The 23291-nt window shown below is 42.8% G+C and overlaps 1 protein-coding gene across 1 annotated transcript in view; it reads right to left on the bottom strand.

Annotated features, from left to right (window-relative positions):
* ANKRD11 (ankyrin repeat domain 11) overlaps positions 1-23291 on the bottom strand; it is a 163078-nt gene that overhangs the window by 104378 nt on the left and 35409 nt on the right.

Here is a 23291-nt window from a genome sequence, read left to right as displayed (position 1 = left end):
TCCCTTCTCCTTTTGTGTCTTGTCTTTTTTAGATTGTAAGCCTGAGGGCAGGGAAATGTCTAGTTCACAAATTGTAAGCCAAGCGGGGTATAAATAAATAAGTATTATTATGATTATTATTATGACTGCTATTCAGAGGTATGTTGTCTCTGATGGTGGAAGCAGAATAGCAAAACAGACATGCAGCTTTTGATAAGCTTGTTCTCATCTGTAAAAATCCACTGAAGTTGGAGCATTTAACAACCCTTTTCAGTAAATCTTAAACTGTCTTTTGCCTCTCCTGTAAACCCCTTCCACTGTGAAAACTACCCTTCTCTCTACCTCTTCCTCGTTTAAAAAACTGGTGTTAACAGGAGGCAGTTTTCATCCCTCAAGTGGTTTGTATGACATCTAGGACAAATTTTAGGTTTTAGCAATGAGCCATTCCACATTCGAGTTATTTAAGAATGGTCAAAATGATCATATTTGAAGCTAGTGACGTTATTACTTAACTCTTTGATGACAGAACCTAAACCTTGTCTCTTGTAACTACTAGTTCTATTACTGTCCTACACTGAGGAAACAACAAATTAATTCAGCGTCTCTACAATCCCCTTCTCTCTCTTAATCCCATGGAGTTCCTATGAAATTCAACCACCTCTCCTCAGCCTCCTCACTTTTCTTCTAGGCCTTGCGAAAGCAGCTGCAACTGGCAGGATTTCTATCCATTTGACTTGTGAATTTCCAGTCACTAGATTTCACAACCCTGTGTCCCCTGAGCTCCCTGGGTCACAATCTCCAGCTTTCCAAACTTCTCTTCCTCTCGAGAGTGCCCAGGACTCCCAACCTCAGCTGTAGTACTTCAGACTATGAGAATCTGTATTGCACTTCTGACACGCATCACTGATGCTGTACATTCAAGTGTTCAGACATGTTTGCACTCCTTTGTACTCCAAAATGACAGAGAGATGTTTCTGGAAAAAAGGTTTTGTACTTATTGTTTTTACATTTAGTTGCCACTACAGCTGGCCCGCCACATTTGTGGTTTGGACTTTTGTGGATTTATTTGCGGTTTTGATGAATACGTTCTCTCTAGGACCTCCAGTGCAACTCTGCCAGATGCTGACCATAGAGTTGTGCTGGAGATTCTAGAAGTTCCTAGAGAAAACACTTGTAGGTCCTCCAGCATGATTCTATGATCACCTTCTAGCAGATGTTGACCACAGAGTTGCACTGGAGGTCCTGGAGATTCCTAGAGAGGTGTTCTCTTAGGTTAAAAGAACAGTGGCTTTTTTTTTGCTTGTGGTTTTTCCACATCCAGTGGGGTCCTTCACCCCTAAACCCAGCGAATGTGGAGGGACCACTGTACATCTAATCTTACCCTATTTGCATCTGCATACCCTATAAGAGGCATACTGTGCCTACAGCGCTTGGTCATTTCTGAAGAATTTTACACTGACACTGTGTAGTACTCATGCAGCAAAAATGGCTCCCATTTACCTAGAAAGACTACACAGCATCTACCTTTACACAGAGTGCATTTGATGGTATCACAGAACATCCGGCTTAAAGTCAAAAATAGGTTAAGATTGACACATTTCATTCCAGCATTTTGGATGTTGTTACTGTCCATTTGGCTCACATGTGTGAAGCTTCCTCTGTCAGTGGACTGATGAATTGGAGAACTGAAACACTGACAGGCTGCTACTAATAGTTCTTTGCGTACTGCATGCTGAGCACTACATGTTTCTACATGCTCCATATCAATAAGTATTGGGGGGGGGGAGAGTGACGAAGGTTGGGAGGAGGAGTCCTCCCTGAATAAAAAGGCGGCTCTGGCATTTATACGGCAGCGAGAGAACTGTGAGGTCCCCTGCAAGGAAGACACTCACATCTGTGTCCTTTCATATTGCCCTGGCTTCCTTTTTAATTCATCTGTCTCCGCAGAGCAGCGTGCCCTGCCTCCGTCTTGCATGAGCTGCATTCAGAGCAGGTACGGATGAGGCCGAAAGAGAAGCGCCTTGTGCTCCCTGTTGAAAAGGAGACAGGTGGCAAGTGGCTGGGAGGGTAGTAGCGAAAATAAACAGAGGGAGGAGGAGGGGAAACGGCACAGTCCTAAGTAAGACCATGGAGGACTGAAGAGTCACTTTCCTTCCAACAGTTGGGCTGTTTGAAGCACGTGGTGCAGGACTGTGGGTGTGCTGTTCTTCTTCGCAGATGCCCTTTCTTTGAACTAAAAATCTGCTGGAATTAATAAAGCATGGGGCGGGAGAATCCACTTTAGCCAAATGTATGTGTGTGTCCCCCTCTGCCAGCGGAAAAGAAGGATGGGGAGATATCTTGTATGTGTCTCTCTGTGTGTATATACATATATTCTCCCCTTCCTGATACAGATAATGTATATATATATATACAATCTTGCACACCTCTCCTGACAATCTACACTTCTGAGCAACAACACAATTATTTTTACTTGGGACGCTTCCCACTTTGCCTCTGATAAGCAGAGACCCTGAGCAACCAAGGTGTTCCATATGTGAGTAAGTAATAAAGACCATTCAAAAGAAATACTAGGTTTATTCTGAATCCCATCTTCCTTTTTGAAGTATGTTGCCCTACTGAGAATTAGAATGACACAGACACAGCACCATAAGGTTTAAACCAGGTTATCCGCAGTACGGCATTCCTCCTGTCCTGACATTAAATTACCAATCTGCAATGTATGGGCAGGGCATGGCCTTTTGGATGCACTTGGACTACATATTACAGCATCTTCCTTACTGGCTACAAAAGCTAGGGCTGATGAGAGTGGCAGTCCAACACCAGCGGAAGGGCCATGCAATTCCCCATCTTGCCTTGAATGGCAAGATAATTTGTTTTTTCATCCCTGTTTTCTCCGTTTTGTCAGTGCGAAGAAGCTTTATACAATTTCACTCCTTGCTATTTTAGCACAAACACGACATGTATCAAAGCCCTTATGAAATATATCTGAGTTCTGGAAGGATCTGTCTGTAATCCTATTGTATTACTCATCCAATATCAAGGTGGTATAAAAAATTACATTTTTCAAATAGCATTGTCTGCCAGAACTGCCTTCTAATAGATTTAATATGGTTTATGCTGTAACTCTAATCATCCTGGTTCAAGTCTCTCTTAGAGCAATAAGCACTTACAAAAGACGGCTGGTTGACCTTTTACAACAAAATGCCACCAAGCCATTTGTCAGCAATCAATATACTGGTCAGATTTCTGGAAATTAAGGCTGGTGAAGCATCTGGGGAAATCAGCGGGAGTCCGGCGTTTTTTAATGGACAAAAGAATGCAAAAATCCCAATTAGGTCACCCAACTTTATACCCCATGGATTGGTTACTGTCTTAGAAAATGGCCACAAATTTCCTAGGAACTGTTGTTTTTATTAACAGCTGGTTGCCATTAAATTTCTCCCACCCATGCCCCCACTAAGGACCCCAAAAGCCTCTTCTGGGCTTCTAAGAATACCCCAAGAAGTTGGGAGTGCCATTGCTAATGGGATGATGTGCAAGACATCTGAGGAGGAGCCTCAGGTGAGGACACCATTAGCAGCTCTGCTAATGTTTGCAAGGGCCATCCGTTGCCTTGCCAAAGTAAAAGGCAAAGCTGAATTGTGAGGCTTTGTCCCATACTACTGAACTACCACAGGAGTTATGACAGAGGCCTTGCCAATGAGCACTCTCTTTGCTGCTGGAGACTATCAGAGCTGCTCTTTTCTGGTCTGTGGCATGCAAAGAGAGAATTTCCCAATGACTCAATATGCAATCTCTTAGGATAAACTCAGATTATAACGCGATGAATGAATTTCCCTTTCCTTTCATCTCAAACCGCTTGGCTAATTTTTGATACAAAGCAGCTTCTTTGGAAGAAGAGAGGCCTTGTATTGGACCTGCTGCATAAAGACTATACTCTTGGACAGCTGCATAGAGCGGAGAAATAACAAATGTAGGAAATGCCCCGCTGAGCTAATTTCTCTGGCCTGCAGGGCCCCACTTTCTGCTCCAACTTGCCTGAAAAGTGATGCTGCAGTCAGACCCACAAAGATATTTCTCAGCTGAGTATTTTCCTTCCGACGTTTGGGAAAGAACTGTAAATGGGAGAAGTCAGAACCTGAATTCAAGCCCAACACACACACACACACACACACACACACACACACACACACACACACACGTACGTATATGTTAAGGAAAAGGTTTTAAAAGGCAAGAATTTTAAAGAGAAAATAATTAAATGGTCTGGAAACTATTATGCATTAAAAGCCACTGGAGCACTAAAAGAGCTACTGACTGGCAGCTAGCAACTGTGGAAGCGCTTTCAAAGTTGCCATGGCAGCTCATGCTGCAATTCAGGCCCACTCAGCCTCCAATAAGGACATGTTTTAAAAAGTGTATCACAAGCACCAACAAGTAAATGTCACGGACGGGGGAAAATAAGAACTTTTCTCACTACAAAAATGTATCCTCGACGTTCCATTAAAGAAGGGATGCCAAGTAAGACAAAAACAGGCTGAACATGCCGCATCCAGCCCTCTTGGTCTCCAAGGACAGCAGGATATTTAAGGAGCAGGTTTAAAGCTCGGCTTCTTGTATTGACCCTCTCTGAAACAGACACCTGGCAGAGAAGCAATTACAGATCTGACATCTTCTTTTGCAAACCCTGAATGTGCATTTAGCCTCAACAAAAGTTGACAAGTTGTCTGGTATTCTTTTTATTTTCTATAGGGATAGGACAGCCTTACTTCCAAGAACATACTGGTATCCCTCAGTTAAAGCAGATGATTTCCTGGACTTCTTTAACTGAACATTTGGTTTCAAGAGGCAGAAATAACATGGGGAAAAACAGAAACAGGTTCACTATGTACATATGAAAAGCTCCCTTCTCCACTCCTTCTCTCTGTTGGATTTAAAATCTCTTTTAGAAAGAAAACTGGGAGTAAACCCTACTAGAGGTGTAAAAGATCTCACACATATTTCATGTCCTGGGCACTCTGCAGTACCTGTCGGGCGTGTTTATTATTGGTCAGGCCTCACTTGGAGTCCTGCGTTCAATGTGAGGCACTCCATTTTAACAATACAGACCAGTTGGAGCAGGATCAGAGAAGGACAACGACAATTACAAGAGGCATGGACAACAAAACATATGAGGAAATGCTGAAGGAGCTGGGCATGTTCAACCTGGTGAAGATAAGACTGGGGGGTGACATGGTAAGTATCTGAAGGGCTATCACACAGAGGAGGGTCCAGGCCTATTCTCTGATGCCTAGAGGGTAAGACCAGGTCTAACTGTTTTAAGTTACAGGAGGACAGGTTATAACTGAACATTAGAAGGAACTTCTTGACAGCAAGAGTGGTTCAGCAATGAAACCAATTACTTTGAGGGGTGATGGGGGTCTCCTTCTCTGGGCAGCTTCAAAAAGAGACTGGACAGCTCCCTGCTGAGGATGCATTAGTTGGAGATCCTGCACTGAGCAGAGGGTTGGACTCAGTGGCCCATGAGATCCCATCCAATTTTATGATTCTATTAATGTCTAACTTTTTATGAAGGTTTGGCATACACAGCATAGGCTGCTACATTGTTGACAAAGGATAACAATCACATAATGTTCCATAATGAATTTAGGGCATTATAATGCTAGCCTTAGTCAAAAGTAGCAGTTGAGTTATTGCAACCATTGCAGTGATTACTGATGCTTTTTGTTTATGCATTGCATAGTGTTATGTAGTTATTATGACAGCAACAATGAGAAGAGTCCTGAACCTGGGTCTGTCCACTCCGGGCAGATATGGGCTGCAATACAACATCTCTTAACCGTAGTGTAAACATCCTGTCTTCAGATACTTCGAAGCTACATGTCTAGATCTATGCCAGGCAGAGCTATATGTACTATCTTCCAACTCACTGAAAAAGCCCATGAAGGTGCCCCATGCATCCATTCTGTGCTTCATGGCAAGCAAGCAGGATTAGAGAAGTATCTGCCTATGTACTCATAGCCCGACCCACACAGATTACAGCAGCACTGAGACCCCCAGAAGACCCCCCAGGACATCTCGGCACTGATATCACCATTTCAGGTCCAGCTATGGGGAAGGTAGCCAGATGCTTCCCTGATCCTTCCTACTAGTTGCAAAACACAGAATGGCCACAGAGAACAACTATGGGGGCTTTTCAGTAAAGGGGGGGGGGGCTTATGCACTGCAGAGGGAGGCAATACCAAACTGTAAAAACACCCAAAAAAGAGCATCTGCATGAATAAGGAAAACTCCCACATACCTATATCCCTAGCAGAATGCTGGCCATCAGGTGTCCAAGATCATTCTCTGGCCTCTCTCAATGGAAGGGTGCATAAGAACTGTGGCCAACTGCAAACAAAGCCTTCTCCAAAACTGAAAAGCTTAGCAAAATTGTCTTTGTTTCTCTGGCAAGACAGCACTGACACAGAAAGAAAGGGAGAGCGGAGTGGGACAGTAAGTCGGCTGAAGGCTGCTGATGGCTCCTGACAAAGAAGCCATGGGCAAGAAAGGGCAGAAGGTCCCTGCTTGGTCTTTTATTTTTCATGTGACTTGACATGCTACCAGAAAATAAGTTTCCACCCTTGATTCAGATTTTCTGAAACACCTTCCTACATGCCAAATTCTGTAACAGTTGCTTCAGAACAAGTGCGTACATGTTCTATCCCTTTCCAGATCGTCTGAATTGCCTCCGTACCTTTCCAGATCATATGAATTGGCAACTGAAGGATTTCAGCACCTTAGAATTGTGTACAGAGCAGATTGTGTGACACAATAGCCCTGCATGGCGGCTGAAGCAACACAAATACAGCACTGCGGCCGTCCTCTCCCAACGCGGACTCTTGCTCAACCAGTCCATCTCCACATACTGCACTACTCTGGTTGCTTCAGAGATTACTTGCCTTGGTATTACAAGAATCCAGGTGAGAAGCTAACCAGTCAGGATTGGTCCATTAAGACTATTAAAACAAATGCTCATAAAGAAAACTACAAACCTGTTTTTCTCCATGTACACAAGCTGGCCATTAACCCATTACACTGTATTTAATGGGACTCAAGGAAAGGAATCCTGGAGGAAATTTGGGTGGAGGGAAATATATTCAACCTTGCTGGAATATAACCAAGATATTCTGAAACAAGCATGCCTTCTATATCCTTTTTTGTGATTTTTGTGAATCATAGCCCTAGTTTTTAATTTCTCATGTGGTCTGGGGAAGAATGTGCAATGAAAAAAATAAAGTATGTATTATTGCTTTCATAAGGGCAAAATGCTGTTCTGTTTCATCTGCAGATTGGGGAAACCTCTCAGTAAAGAATGCAATTCGTCTTCAAAGCCTTTTCAACCTGAGTGCATTGTTCAGCCTCAGAGCTGTTCTACCTCCTACCCCTAATAAAAGTGGAAAGAAGGAGTGGGGGAAGAAGGAACAGCAGAAAAGACAAGCAGGGAAGCCGAGATCAAAAGGACAAGCAGAAGGCACTCAAAGGGAGCACAAAGAATCACAGCTGAGCACTCCAAAGTGTGGGGGGCTCAAAAACAGCCATCAGAAAAGACAGTGAAACAATAAGAGAGAGCATGCAGCCCTCCTTTAAAGACTAGCTAGCATGCCTACAATGAAATGGCTCTCAGAGAGGAGCTCACAAAATGGTTTGCCTCTAGCCAGGGCACAGGTCAGCCTTGCTTTAACAACCCTCTGGATCAGGTATGTGACTACAGTCGGCCTTCCACATTTGCGGCTTTGAATTTTACGGATTTGATTATTTGCGGTTTTGATTAATAAGTCCTCTCTAGGAATCTCTAGGACCTCCAGCACAACTCTGCCAGAAGTTGATCATAGAGTTGTGCTGGAGAACCTAGAAGTTCCTAGAGAAAATACATCTGCAGCATGAGTCTATGCTCAACCTCCGGCAGATGCTGACCACAGAGTTGCATTGAAGAACCTGGGGATACCGAGAGAGGTGTTCTGTTAGGTAAAAAGGACGATGTTTTTTCATTTGCAGTTTCTCTACATTCACGGGGGTCCTTTACCGCTAAACCCAGCGAATGTGGATGAACGTGTATTTCTGACTGGACAGATCAGCACACAGCGGCCACTCTATCCTGGAGCCAGAACTGGAAGTAAATTCTTTTTATTTGAAGGAGGGGAGAAGCCTCCATCTGCCTCTTGAACCAACTGTGCTGTTCAAAAAGGAGAAGTGGGGGGAACACAAGGGCTCCATTCAGGCCGTTTAACATGGCTCTTCAATCAGCTGGAGGAGCGGCTGCCAGAGCTCATTCTCTGCTAGAGGCACATTCTCACTGCAGCTTCCTGTTTCCAAAAGCTTTATCTCTGTATTGCCTTTTAAAAAAATAAGAAGTAGAAGCCTGAAAATTCTCTGAGAGCTAATTAATATGAGGCACGAGTAGCCTGTACGGTGTGAGAATAAAAAACCCAAGCATAACATTAATGGAAATTTCTCCGCTTCAGCGACAAGGTGGCCTCCACAGCACAGAGATCTGTTCAACTGTAAGCTGATTTGTGGAGCACACACATCTTCCCACTTCCCACATTAAAGCAGAACGATATGACATCAGAAAGGGCAATATTCAGAAACCTCTGGAAAACCATTTCGGGATACTCTACTGCTATTCGAAAGGGGACTCAAGGGAGAGTCCAGAGTGAAATCACTGACTTGCAATTGATCAAGACATTCAACCCCATTCACTATGGCCTGAACCAAGTCTGTCCCATGACCTGGATTTATCAGAGCAATATCAGGATGCCTCTGCCACTTATGCTGCTTTAACTGTCTACGTACTTAGCTCTTTTGCTTATTAGGCTTCTATAGCAATTGTCACAATCCATATTTTCTACATTTCATTTCCGCCAAAGTCATTCCTCATCAAAGCACCACCAAGAATACATATGCCTACCAACAGAAGCTAACATTTTATGGATTCAGATCCACAGAACCTTTTTGTTATGATAAACTCGCTATTCTTCAAGGTGAAGGTAAAAAAGGACATTGAGAAACTGGAGCATGTCCAAAGGAGGGCAACTAAAATGGTGAAAGGTCTGGAAACCATGAATCCCTATGAGGAAGGACTTAGGGAGCTGGGGATGTTTAGCCTGGAGAAGAAAAGGTTAAGAGGTGATATGATAGCCCTGTTTAAATATTTGAAGGGATGTCATATTGAGGAGGGAGCAAGCTTGTTTTCTGCTACTCCAGAGAACAGGACCAGGAACAATGGATCCAAGCTGTAGGAAAAGAGATTCCAACTCAACATTAGGAGGAACTTCCTGACAGTAAGGGCTGTTCGACTGTGGAACACACTCCTTCCTCGGAGTTAGTGGAGTCTCCTTCCTTGAAAGTCTTTAAACAGAGGCTGGATGGCCATCTGTCGGTGATGCTTTGATTTGGATTTCCTGCATGGCAGAATGGGGTTGGACTAGATGGCCCTTGCGGTCTCTTCCAACTCTATGATTCTATGACACAAGGCTCTTTGGATTTTTCCTACATAGCGGATAAGACTTTAATGAATCCTCAGGCATTTGCATCAGGAAAAAGGTAGTTATTTTCATTAGACCAACTAATGTGAATGAGAAAAAGACATGAAGGAAGCTCAAGTAGTGCTTTTGAAGACTAGGTGAGAAAAAGCATTTTCTAATTTAAGTTTCTGTTGATCTCTAGTTCACTTCACCATCCCTCTCCATCCATATGATGAAGTGGAGCAGAGTCCAGGGAAGCTTATGCTAGAAATTCTTTTTCCCAGTTAGTCCAAAAGGCACTACTGGGTTACTTTACATCTGTGTATGCTAACACAGAATTAACAGACTTGTCTCTGTAAATAGTCCTATGAAGGTGGTTGCAAACTTTTAGACCTTATAGTCTAACCCAGAATTTGATGGATAAGGGTTGGAATTATAAAGGTCTCCCACAAGCGCTGATTTACAGCTAAAGGTTAGATGTAAGAACAGCCTACTTCTGTCACCTGCACTTTTCCTCAGCTACTGGAAAGAAACATGAATTCAAAAGTATAGCTAAGAATTATTAATGAATGTATAATTTAAAGGAGAAAATGGAAATGCATTGCAGATGAAGCACAAGGTAATTTTTGATATCGGTTTTTAATATTTATACAGTGGGTCCTTGTTATCTGCTAGGGTTTGGTTCCTGGACTCCCCGTGGATAACAAAATTTGTGGATGCTCAAGTCCCATTTAATAAAATAGCGTAGTAAAATGGTGTCCCCTACATAAAATAGAAAATCAAGGTTTGTTATTTGGAATTTATTCTTTTTTGAATATTTTCAAGTTTGAATCTGTGGTTTTAAAAAATCTGTGGATGAGGAGGGTCAACTGTACAACGGTGATATCTTTTTGTTTGTTTTTTCCTATCTAAATACTCCAAAGTTGTGTTCCCCCCCACCCCAAATAAACTCAAAAGTTCATTATAAAGTGAGGCAAGAGGAAGGATGTCTGCATGGAAGATACACAACGGCTCCCACTGAATGGTGGAGAGGACTGAAAGTGCTCTTTAGTGGTGAGCACTGACTCTTTTGTATTCCCGACCTCCCTGTTCAATTTCATTAAGAGTCAGGCTTCACTTTCCTAGGAGCCATTTCGGAGAGCCTTGGTCTTTCTGCTAACTTGTGCACTTGAAGCAAAACAAAGAAACCTGTCTTTAAATCCATCCTAAGGAAGGGTGCATGCACCACACGTGAAAAGACTGTGATTCAGGCAAAGCTGGTTTCAGCACCGCCGCTGCTGCTTCTGCTCAAGAGACCCAGCCAGATGAGAGAAGCTGACACTGACATCATAAACTGTTCTATTTTTACCAGCCAACGAGATCTAATCCTCACTGAGCAGGAGGTTTGCTTCTCCTGACTGGAAGAGCCTCAATCCCAGAGCAGTAAACTAGGTTATGGAGATTAATGGTCCTCCTCTGTGCCTCTGACCCCTTCCTTTCTCCCTGCTTTGGCCAAAGCCGCCCAAAGGTCAGTGCTTCTTCGCCACTGAGGATGGGGGAAACTCAGATTCTACAAAGGTGAACCCATGGAAGGGGAAAATGCAGCAGGGGAAAGAGAAAAAGCCTTTTTACCTTGGCCTCTCACCAACCCTCACCTCTCTGCCTGGCTCACAGAAGTAGCTTTCCATTTCAGACAGACTTCAAGAGATGCAGTGGCAGCTGCCCTGTTCCTATGATAGGATTACTCCAAGGTGGAACTGGCATGAAGGCACAGAACAACGACAACACAAGCCTGCTCTACTCCACACTCCCCCTTATGTATTCTCCAAGTACAGTCTCTACTCATCCCTTTCAAGAAAAGGCAATAGAGACCCATTTTCATCTTACCTTCTTCTCACCTTCTACCTTGCAAAGTGCCAGGCAGGCTACTAGGCTTCCTGTTTAGACAAACAAGAGGATTGTTTTTGGAAGTGTGGCAGCAGATTTGTTGATGGGAACCTGTTCTTGGCCCTTGTTTCCCTTGGCCCCTTATTTCAGTACAGAATCAGTGGCTTCCAGACTGTTTCGGGACCCACTTCAAACCATGAGCTTTGGACCAAGACACCCTAAAGGGCCATTTCATGTCATCCAATACAAGGTTGTTGACCAATTTAAGAACTCTCCTCCAATAAGTGGAGGTGGAAGCTCCTCTTGGAGGGCTTGTAACTCCATACTCAGGAAAGATCATCTTGACATGTCACCTTGGCATTCACATGCAGTCTGCTCAGAGCTAAATTGGCCTACATGACTTCTGCATGCACCCCTATGCCCATCCACATTTGCCTTACTCCCCCATCCTGCTTTGGCTTCCATTGTCTGCAAACAAGATACCCCTTTACAAACTGGCAGAGAGAAACTGTACTGAAAACGATATTCAGTGAATGCTTGTAAAGATTTGCTATCTCAAAGGCAAGCTTGGAGAAACAAACAAAGAAAGAATCCTACCCAGCAATCACTAAACCAATGCAGAATTATCTGCTGAGCAAATCTATTGCTCAATGTCTACCGATAAATCACTGAACAGTATAACCTGACCACAGTCCAAGCTCCAGGTTCCACTCATGGTCCATGTTTCGTGGGAAACTACAGATACAAGGTGCTTTTATTTAACTGTTTGTACAAACTATACAGTTTAAAGGATGATCTAGCCAAGATTTCACAACTTTACAAAGTTTACTTGGAAACATACATACTAATCGTCAACTAACCCTAACCCTTGGAATGGCTTCCAAAGCAGTGCTTTTTAGTTCCAGCAAAAAAAAAAAAAAACATACACTCTTGTAACAGAAAGAAAGGAAAGGAAAGATGGATAGAAGAGAGAGAGAGAACCAGCATGGTGTAGTGCTTTGAGTGTTGGACTAGGGGGATAAAATGAGGTTTTCATACTCTACAATAGTGATTCCCAAACCTTGATTCTTCCAGGTGTTTTGGACTTTAGCTCCCAGAATTCCTGACTACTGGCCAAGCTGGCTGCGGATTCTGGGAGTTGAAGTCTAAAACACCTGGAGGAGCAAAATTTGGGAATCACTGCTCTATAGTATGTGGCCAATATTTTACAATTTGCTTGGAGAAAGGAAGTTGAAACAAATCCTAAAGAAGAAGCCTAGTAGTCTGCCTGCCACTCTGCAGGGAAGAAGGTGAGAAGAAGGTGAGATGGAAATGGGTCCAGTTTGCCTTACCCTGAAAGGGATGAGTAAAGTCTCTATTTAGACTTCCTCCATCTTGTATGTGCCCTTCCTAGATGTGTGGAGGGAAGCACTGTCGATTCCTTTGGCACTGAAGATGCTCATATTTCTAGGAGCTTCCTTTTCTTCCCTTGAGGGCCAATGAGGTGCATTGGTCTGAGTGTTGGACTAAGATACTGGGAGATTGAGGGTCAAATCGCTGCTCAGCCATGGAAACCCACTGGGTGACCCTGGGCAAGTCATACTCGCTCAGTCTCAGAGGAAAGCAAAGGCAGATCCCCTCTGGACAAATTCTGCCAGGAAAACCAGAACAGGTTTGCCTTAAGGTTGCCAGAAGTCAGAAATGACCTGAAGGAGAACAGGAACAACACACTTTCAATGAACAGAGAGCCCACTTTATCCTATGAGAGGAGTAGCTATATTCCAGATGGCTAGACTGAATCAAATAAAATGAGTAAATAAGGAAGCCACGGCCCTTAGACTTCAAGATCTGAGCACAGCTACTGAAGTTAAGATGTTTTGGAGATCTCTCATCCACAAGCTTGATGGCTGAAGTTGATTTGATGCAGTTAACAACAAAAAAACTAACCACAATTAGGTGGCGTGGGGGAATCTGAATTCAAGCCTCCCCATAGGCTACAAAAGCTTAACCACCATTGATTTAGGCTGACATATCCAAAATCAGTTTTTAACTTAAAACTGGGAAAGATAAAAAAGCTAGCATTAATTAGTATGTTACTCACTAAATTGGCAGAACATGTATACAGGGTGTGTGAGTGCAAACCATGGGGCTACTGTGCCATGAAGTTTTGCACTAGATATAAGCATCATGTACATTTTTCAGCAGAGCTTATACGAGTCTGTAAGGATTCTCCCTGCTGATTTCTACTGGATGAACTTTCTGATAGTGTGAGTGGTTCAGCCATGGAACCAATTGCCTAGAGAAGTGCTACGGTTTCTTTCTCTGGACATCTTCAAAAGGGGCTGGACAGCTACCTGCTGGGGATGCTTTAGCTGGAAACCCTGCATTGAACAAGGAGTTGGACTCAGGGCCCAATGCGGCCCCTTCCAACTCTATTTGTCTGTAACTCTATTATCATTTTTATTCTTGCTCTGAATATCCTAAAAGCAACAGAGCCTGTCTAATCTCAGAAGCTAAGGAGGGTCAGCCCTGGTTAGGAACTTAGGACTTGGAGGAGAGACCACCAAGGAATACTAGACGCTAAAGGCTCTATTTCAGAGGAATAAAGTGGCAAAACCACCTCTGAGGATTCCTTATGAAATTCCTGGGGTCGTCATAGGTTGACATATTATTTTTGCACACGCGCGTGCGCATGCGCGCACACACACACACACACACACACAGAGTTTTCTACAAGACAGAGATGTGGTTTATGAGGACAGAAGAGAGGTCTTTTTCTGCAGCAGTACCCCAAAAATGCCGCTCCCTCCCTCTGAGGCTTGGTTAGCTCCGTCTCTTTATGGTGGTTGAGATGGGCTGTGAAAAACACATTGTTCACCCGGTTTAACCCAAGTTTAGTTTCTATGCATGCATGTTTGCTTTTTTCTTTTTGTTTAGTTTGCATATAACCTTTTTAAAGTAACCATTCTCTGAAACACAACATTACTGGAAAGGAGGAAAGCACAACCTTGATATCAGCAAAACTTAGGAATCAATCTTTCTTTCTGGAAACAATCCTACCCGCTTCAAAATAAACATTTATATATAAAGGAAAAATGATGACATAATTATAATTTTAAAATATTCTTTTTTAAAAAAAAAAAGCATTCAAGTAGGGAGAGATAAAACGGCTTTTGCCCCAATGAAAAATCCTTATTTTCTGTAAAACAGGCAAAGGAAAACAGTGAAGATAAATCTTCCTTGGTCTGGCAGCTCTGGATTTATTTTCTGAAGCCTCCAACCTTTGACATACGGCCACATTAGCTTGAATTACAACCCTGAAAGGGGGCCCTTCCACTTTTCAGGCCCGTTTTAATTAAATCCTGTTATTTAAGCAGGTATATAGGATCACACCCTTCATAACATGAATCCTAGTAATTTATGAGCTTCAACCACCCGTAATTTTTAATCACGCAGCCCTTCCTAAGTTTTGTCCTTACCTATAACCTTCAAAGGTTGCCAGACAATGATGCAATCCCACCTCTCTTCATTCTCAGTGGAAGGACGATAGCAAAGCACATCTGCCATGCTTGCCTAAAAAGCCCAGGAATGCCAACCTTCTACTTAGGGGAAGCTGTAAGTAGGACAACCTCCCCTTCTGGAAAGTTAGCTATCAAAATACAACCAGACCTAAGAGGAGCAGGCAAGGCTGGAGTCCCATTAGAGGGAATAGTAATGCTAAAGACAATCTGGCTAACTAATAAAAAGCACCTCTGCCAGATCACCAGACAGACTCCTTGCCCTTAATAGCCCCAAGCTCTGTCCCAAAGAGACAATAAGGACTGCTGGAGAAAGGAGGAAGAACCTACAGAAACAGCAAGGACTCAGAAGAAAGACTCAGAAAGACTCAGAAGAAGCAAGGAGTCAGAAGGGAAGGGATGAAGAAGTAATTCATACCCATGACCTCAGTTGCTTCACCTGAATAACCATACTATTCTTTGCCACAGAGGTTACTCTGCTTGACAAACTGGTACTACCAACCAATGAAGAACTGTACTATCACTCTCCCTTCCTATTTGCAGCAGCTGAGTGTGCATACGGACTCCTACAAAAAACTGAGTATTAGATTAAGTAGCTGGTGGAACCGTGCCACTTTCAACATGCAATCATTCCCTGATAGATCCACAGCCTTGACATGTAGAGAGGCCAGACACCATCAATCTGCCAACTCCTACTTTAATCCAGAAGGACATACTCACTCCAAGGCCTAGCAGAAAACGGGACCATAATTTTAAACTGAGAATAAAAGTTAAGCGCCTAGAAATGTGAAAGCATCCAGTGTCAAAGGAATCAGCAGTGCTTCCTTCTGCACATCTGGAAACAGCACACACAATGAATTGGGGGAGACCCAATATTCTGCAATACAAGTTTGTTTCAGCCATTGGAAATGACCCTGGCTATATACTGTGTAGTATAAAAACATCAGTTTATCTTACTACAGTTTATCCCTTTGGCTTTGCCTCGTGGAGATGCTCCCATTTTTGGCCTCAGATCTTCTTTTCATAGGTACCTGAATCACCATAAGAGTCTCTGACCCCATAAAGCAAAGAATACGTCTGTTAGTTGTGTACACCCGCTTGCAATGTGGTCCTATGCAACATGGCAAATGCCGTTGCCCTTGAGGTGCCAAAATGGTAACCTGAACACGCGAGGAATGCAGATGATGTTTTGCTGATGCTGTGGGTGCTGCAAGAGAAGCAGTTTAACAGCATCCACAACTGGCACCTTTAAGCAGCCTTGCAACTCGATTAGTTTCACCAATAAATGCTTTTCAGGAAACAAAAATGTTCCAGCTTTATTTGTGACAGTGAGGTAAACAAATGGAAAGTCTGCACAGCTTTTCAGATATTGTATTTCTTTTAATTTAAAGTATTGGTGTGTCCGCCTCAGCTCAGTAGGGCCCCCAAGGCAACGTTGTTTAGAGCGACAGAACAGATTTTGTGAGTCGGAGGCTTTCTCTGAAGATGCCAAAGCCACAGATGCTGTGAAACGTCAGGAATAAACTCTTCTAGAACATGGCCACAGAGCCCCCCCCCCCCAAAAAAAACCCAAAAAATCTACAGAATAGATTTTTTTTCTTCAACCTAAATGAAAACAGTTTTGAGATAATTATTTCCCCTTTTAAATATTTGTGGGTGACTTTTCCCACCATTACCCACCCCCCCCCCCCAAAAAAAAAGGCATCAGGAGCATTTTGTTAAAAATCATGAATAAGTTGATTTCTGACCTCAGGCATATAATCAAAAAGACCCAAAAGGAAAAGGGGACTGGAAGGAGGAGGAGAAGCAAAGCCAGGATATATAGCTCCTGTAACAACTGCTTCGAAAGCATAAAGGTGAATAAGAAGAAAATGTTCCTGGTCTCAGCGGAGTTAAGCATGGTTTCCAAACAGATGACAATTTGAGGAAAGAGAAGTTCCTTGTCTTTACTCCCTCTGCTCTATGACACTCATGACACACATTACTGGGCAAATACATGAGAATAATTGTCAAAACTGGTTAGAGCAACATAGTGGCCCCTGAGGATCCCTACCAGTTCCCCAAAGCTCCCCAAATTCTGCCAAAATGTTTTTAAATCATTAGTTCCATAGTTGTTGTTGTTGTTTTTGGGGGGGGGCTCTGTGGCCCTGTTCTAGAAGAGTTTATTCCTGACGTTTCACCTGCATCTGTGGCTGGCATCTTCAGAGATGCTGGTGAAACATCAGGAATTAACTCTTCCAGAGCATGGCCACATACCCCAAAAACACACAAACTATGGATGCTGGCCATGAAAGCCTTTGACTTCACAATGTTGGCTTTTTTGCCTTACAATCATTAAGAAAGCCCCCAAAAGGCATGAAACCATGTGAAAATATCCCCCACAAACACAGCAGAACCTTGTGTTACATCCAAATACCTTTGTGTTTTTCCCCACTATGACACTCAACATGGCGAAAGGAAGAGACAAGCCTCCAGTTTTGTCATCCTTTTTAGAAAGCTATCAGAGGAAAACAGAGGACTTGGAGGGTACAGCTCACTTGGGGGGCTGCGGGGGAATTGGCCCCTGAGTGCCATGCAGAAGCCCACCTCTGGTTTGAAGGAATGACATGCAAAATCTAACACCTGGTTGCTGTATCTTAGCTGGTTCACGTCCTCCCAGTACAAACCATGCTACTCCGGTTATCTATCTGTTACAAGCAAATACATATTAAATAAAAGTAGACCATATGAAGCCATTTCAACTCAGTGAACCTGCATCCATGCAACCCTTTCATAGCATTTGCTGTATTCCCACTTGAGAACACCTAAGCAATGTTAGGCTTAGCCAGCTGCTAAGCTATATTCTCTTCTACCTTCTTGCAGTGCAAACTCGCCAAAGAGGATAACATTGTGTTATCTGAATGGCAAACAGTTCTGTTACTGTCCAGGCTAGACAGACAGGTGCAAGGAAGCTTACCAAATAGGAACATGCTATAATCAATTGCTGTAGTGAACTATGTGCCAAGACCTGCCTTGGCAACCTACACATATTTGTAAATTGTTTTTACTTTTTTTAACCAGTGAGTTGGGCACAAAAGATAATGAACACAATCCCTGGCCATGGAAATACGTAAAGGTAGGCGAACCATATACACACACCTTACACCTTTTGGGATTACAAATGTTCAAGACTGAAAGCTGCATTCTGCATCCTGAGAGCCCTCTGAACTTCTGTGAACAAGCGCTACTCCAAGTAAACCCAAGAAACGGCATTTAGCCTGCAAGCGATTTTTTAAAAAGTCTTATGAAGAATCTGATTAAAATCCACGGGGTTTTCTGGAACGTATTTAGGAAAAGAAGCCTCTGTCAAGAAGGTAACCAACACCTACGGCCAAAACCTCTTCTCAATCCATTTCCACAACATACTGGTTATGCTGCCTCTGGAATGAATCAAACTATGCAGCGTAGAAATGGGATGGCTCGCTTTTTGTTTGGTTTTTCCTTCTTCTGGGACAGAAAGCTTCAACAGTCATGGGAATTAGCTGAATAACTAGGTGACAGTTGCAGAATGCAGTGCCATTCACAAACAGATGGCAAAAGCAAGCGTCAACCTTCCCTAAAGGCTCGCAGGCTGGTAACTCCATAGAGCTGACTTATTCCTCTATCTCAGGGCTAATGACCAGAAATCATGCAGAATGAGGAAGGGCAATTTCAAGCAAGTATTCTGCACTGCAAGCCACCAAAAAACCAAACAATGTCTGAAGCTTGGCTTGAATGACAAATCGTATATGATCTTTGAGTTCTGCCTCAGCTGTTAGTGCTGCTGTTCCTGTTGACTTTTAAGAATTCAAAGTCTGCTCAGTTCTTTTTGTAAAAAGGAAAAGCCTGTATCGCCAGATGTGGAAAAATTCCCCAGCGCAGGCTTCCTGAGCAGAACAGGAAAAGGGGCCAGGGTTACCTTAACCCTTGTGCATGAAAAGCCCAACCTCCGCAGCAACACAACCACTTTAATCTATCTTCACATTAAATCCTGACCTCCTGAAGAAGAACAGAATCAGGAGCTTGCTGGTGAACTGGAAGAATATGCCTCAATATGACAGTTTGGATGCAGCAGCAAAAAATAGAATAAAAATGCAAAGTGAATAAGGATCTGCAAGGTCTGAGGAACATAAAAACCAACAAGAGCAATTCTCCTGACTGCGCCTCGCTCAAACCATTTGACTGGAATGAGCAGAACCTCAGCTGGCAAGCAGCCACCACATATGCCTTTCCTGCGACCTCCTCCAAGGCATCGTCCTCAAGGGAGTCTGGGCAGATAATGCCTGCTAGAAACCGAAGCGTCCTATCAATCCAACACCTTTGCATAGCTTTGGAAGTCTCATATTTAAAAATCAGAATACGTGGTGCTATTTGCAACTCAGGTCACCCCATATATTTGTAAACGTCCTTTTGCCCACACAAAGCATGCAAGATTCACAAAACGCCACACTGCATGACTCACTTGCAGGAGAAGTGACATGACTGCATATATTCTCAATGACATTGTCTTATCACCAAACCCAAACCTTCCAACAAAGTGTAATGCCAACTTACACCAAATTCATTTGAGGAAGTGGATTAAAGTCTAGGAAAGGTCATGCTGCCAACTTCTTTCTTTCAGTGAGTCTCAAAGGTGCTACAAGATCTCTCTACATACTGATTCTATGGACTAACATGGCTATATTTTCATGGCCTGTACTATTAGCATTTCTGGTTCTTCTGACCTCAATGATCCACACACAAGAATTCATTAAGAGATTAAACTCTATATTTCTGTAACCAGGACAAGACAAGGGTTATAACCTAGACAGGCAAAATCACAATAATGTGTTAATCTGCTTATCTATATCAAGGTCTCTGTGCTAGTTTCTGACAAATGTTGCCACTCTTCAGATCATAATCCATCTTTGAGCCTTTTGTATTTCAATTCTTCAACCCCATCATCTTACTGTCCAGTAAACTGTATTCCAAATAAAATTACTAGAGGTTGCTGAAATGACTAAAAATTGCTAAAGTTTCCCTTCATTGTTATTTCCTGGACAAATTTTCATTACTCCTAAATCTAAAGATAAAGAAAAGCAGCATAATGTACGGACCAGAAACTAGCTTTGCATTGCCACCGTTTCTACTCCACAAACAAGAAATCAACTTCCTGAATGCATAATCTATTGACTTTTCACATCATCACTCATCTACATGCAGAAACCATAAAAAACTGCATAGGTTGCCTTTTCTCTCTCCAATTCTCTAGTCTCTAAAGTCTGTATCTGAAAAACAAGGAAGTGCTGCTACTGTGTGCAAAGGCAACCGCATTCTACACAATTCCCTAATTGGTACTAAAGGTGTCCCAATTTTTATTCAACCGAATGAAATCCTCAAAACCGAGATGGTGGCTTTCACTGATAAATATCACTTACATCTTATGAGCCAGATAATAATGCATTCAGGCGAAACAACTCCTTGGAGACCATTCTCAAGCAGAAATCTGTTGGTCTACTTGAAGAGCAAATATTTTATTTTAGTTGCTGGGAAAAAATGTAAAATGTCTTCAAAGTTAGCTTTTGATCCCACAAAATCAAAAGGAAGGCCAATAAGTAGCTTGACATGGTGCATCAGTCATTCGCAACTGGTCTGTTAAATTTCCACTGATGGATACCTTTCTGATATCCACATCACCCCTTTCCTGCACTGTTCATTCAGTTCTTTAAGCTGAGAGACACAATCATTTCCTAACTGAGCTTCTTAATGAACTTTAGGGCAGATATTTTTGAGGCTGGGGGATCATATAGGATCTGGTGCCTTTAGGGTATGTAGGCCCTCCGGTTTGAGAAGAGAACTCTTGGAACTGTGTGTCTATTCAGTTTCCCTTCTTTCAAGCTGTGAAAAGGGAGACCAGTGGGGTTTGTGGGTCTCCACTCCCCCATCTGCAGGATTTGTTTTCTTTGCATTTCCACACTGGTAGCTCTTTTCCATAAATGTGTTTACAATAAGATGACTTATTGTTATTTCCATAAGTTCTAACAAACAGCACGGGATTGAAATGTCTGTTTTGTACTGCTGAAAGTTTTAGATGTTACCACATTTCTACCGAATGGGTGGCACCGTAAGTTGCTGCACTCCCTGAATAAAAGCTGAATTCTCAAAAGAAACAGAAGCCTTGAAATGAAATCTTCCCAAAAGGACATGACAATACTCTCATAACACCACAAACTGGTCCAGAAATGCATCTGTACAACTTTGATAACGTAATATACATGACACTTTATTTACTACTGCTGCTTTAGCACTAAACTAAGGTGGATACACTGGGCTTCCTTTTCTCCAATGGTTACCTCTCACTACGGATGTGGGATTCAGAAAGTTACCTTAACACAAGGGCACTATTTCAAAATAATTGTTTTCAACAGCTCCAACACCAAAGCAGCCTAGATCTCACAAGTTAACAAAATAAAGTAGGGACAGTGATGAATACAGGTTGAGTCTTCCTTATCCAGAATGCCAAAATCCAGGACTGATCTCATGGGTGGCTGAGATAATGACCCCTTTGTTTTCCAGTGGTTCAAGTTACACAAACGTTGTTCTGTGCAGGAAATGATTTTTAAAATATTGCTTATAAAATTCCCTCCAGGGTACATGTGTTAGGTGCATTCAAAACATAGATGAATTTCATGTTGAGACTTGGGCCTCATCTCCAAGGTATCTCATTACATACAGTCAGCCCTCCATATCTACAGATTCCACTATCCACGGCTTGTAAAACATTTCAAAGATATATAAGTCCCCAAAAGCAAACCAAGGGCCCGCTGTATATGCAAATATTTCAGAATCTGAAAAAATGCCAAGCATTTCAGATAACAGAGACTCAGCTTGCTCTGCAGCATTCGCAGCGCACTGAGTTTGATGGCATCTCTCTCTGAGAGCAGCGGAAAAGATACATATTTTTTGTTCTCCTAGCATCTTTTTCTATTTATGTTCTGACCAAAGTTGCCTGTCATTACAGCTTGCATGTGGCTTTAATAGACCCTTGTAAACAGCCACACTACATTCCTAGAGCCCAACTGTATTAGATTCCTCTGAGCCATAAATGAATCCACACCCGACACACAACCCAAAAAAAAAACCTCTTTATGTCAATAATTAAGCAGATGCGGGCGCTGGGAAAGGGGCAGAACTAGAGCTCCCCCCTTACAGTCTTTCTAAAAGAACAACAACACAAGTATTGTGCGCCCGCGTTACACGCAGGCGCATCCTATGCAGCTTCCAGCATATGTTGGAAGCCGCACCGGAAGGAAGAGAGGTGCGTGCTGGAAGGAAACAATGGAGCACGCTCCCGTGGCGTGTGACCCACGTGCCACTGCGGGCACAAGCCCCATTCATTTAAATGAGACTGGAGCAGCCGCGTATTTCTCTTACGCGGGGGGGGGGGGGAGAGATCCGGAATGGATCCCCCGCGTAAGGGAAGGAACGACTGTAAAATATACAACAATTAATATACAACAAAGGAAAAAGTATTGTTTTGCAAGGCAAACTCAAAAGTTTTCCTGTGCACCATATTGTCAATGGACTTGTAACAGTAAGTTAACCAAAGCAATGTGTCTGCGCAGGCAGAAACATACACCCACAATCCAAATACCCCAAAACACCTTGAGAGATGATTACTGGCTTCTTGGGGAATAATGTGGGAAAATTAGAGAATTCTGGCAGCTGAGACACAGCAGAACCTTTTGAGATGAAGCTGCATCTGAAGAAACCTCTCTGAGAGTCACAACAGGAAGAGGTAAACCAGTTCTATTCTCCCCAGTGAATTTATGTCACAAACAAGGCCAACCATTTTCTCATGCGCTACTTTATCAGGCTTTGTGTTTATGTGTGAGCAGGGCCCTAACACACCTACATTACCTAACAATATGGAACAATACAGTCTGAGCTCACAGCCCCTTTCTTCACAACCCTTCCCATATCTAAAAAGAATAAAAGTCCTGCCTTTCCTAAAAGGTTGATCAAAGCTTTTTTTATTACTGTTATACATACAAGTGGTATTTGGAGACTCATCAGCTGCCATCCAGTAGGTTGTGGTTGTTACAGAGACCAGTATGTAACACAGAATACAGTTGGCCCTCCACATCTGCAGCTTTGACTTCGCTAGGAACCTCTTAAGTCACCCAGCGCAATTCTGCCGGAAGTTGACCACAGAGTTGTGATGGAGGACCTAGAAGTTCCTAGAGAAAATACTTCTCTAGGCATTTTTAGTTCCTTCAGCATGACTCTATGATCAGCTTCTGGCAGATGTTCACCACAGAGTTGCATTGGAGGAGCTGGAGGTTCCTAGAGAAGCGTTCTCTTAGGTAAAAAGAATAGTGTTTTTATTTGTGGTTTTTCCACATTCATGGGGGGTCCCTCACCCCTAAACCCTGCAAATGTG

Source organism: Sceloporus undulatus, chromosome 8, assembly GCF_019175285.1.
Source record: "Sceloporus undulatus isolate JIND9_A2432 ecotype Alabama chromosome 8, SceUnd_v1.1, whole genome shotgun sequence".
Taxonomy (NCBI): Eukaryota; Metazoa; Chordata; class Lepidosauria; order Squamata; family Phrynosomatidae; genus Sceloporus; species Sceloporus undulatus.
This window is presented reverse-complemented; position numbering and strand designations above follow the sequence as displayed.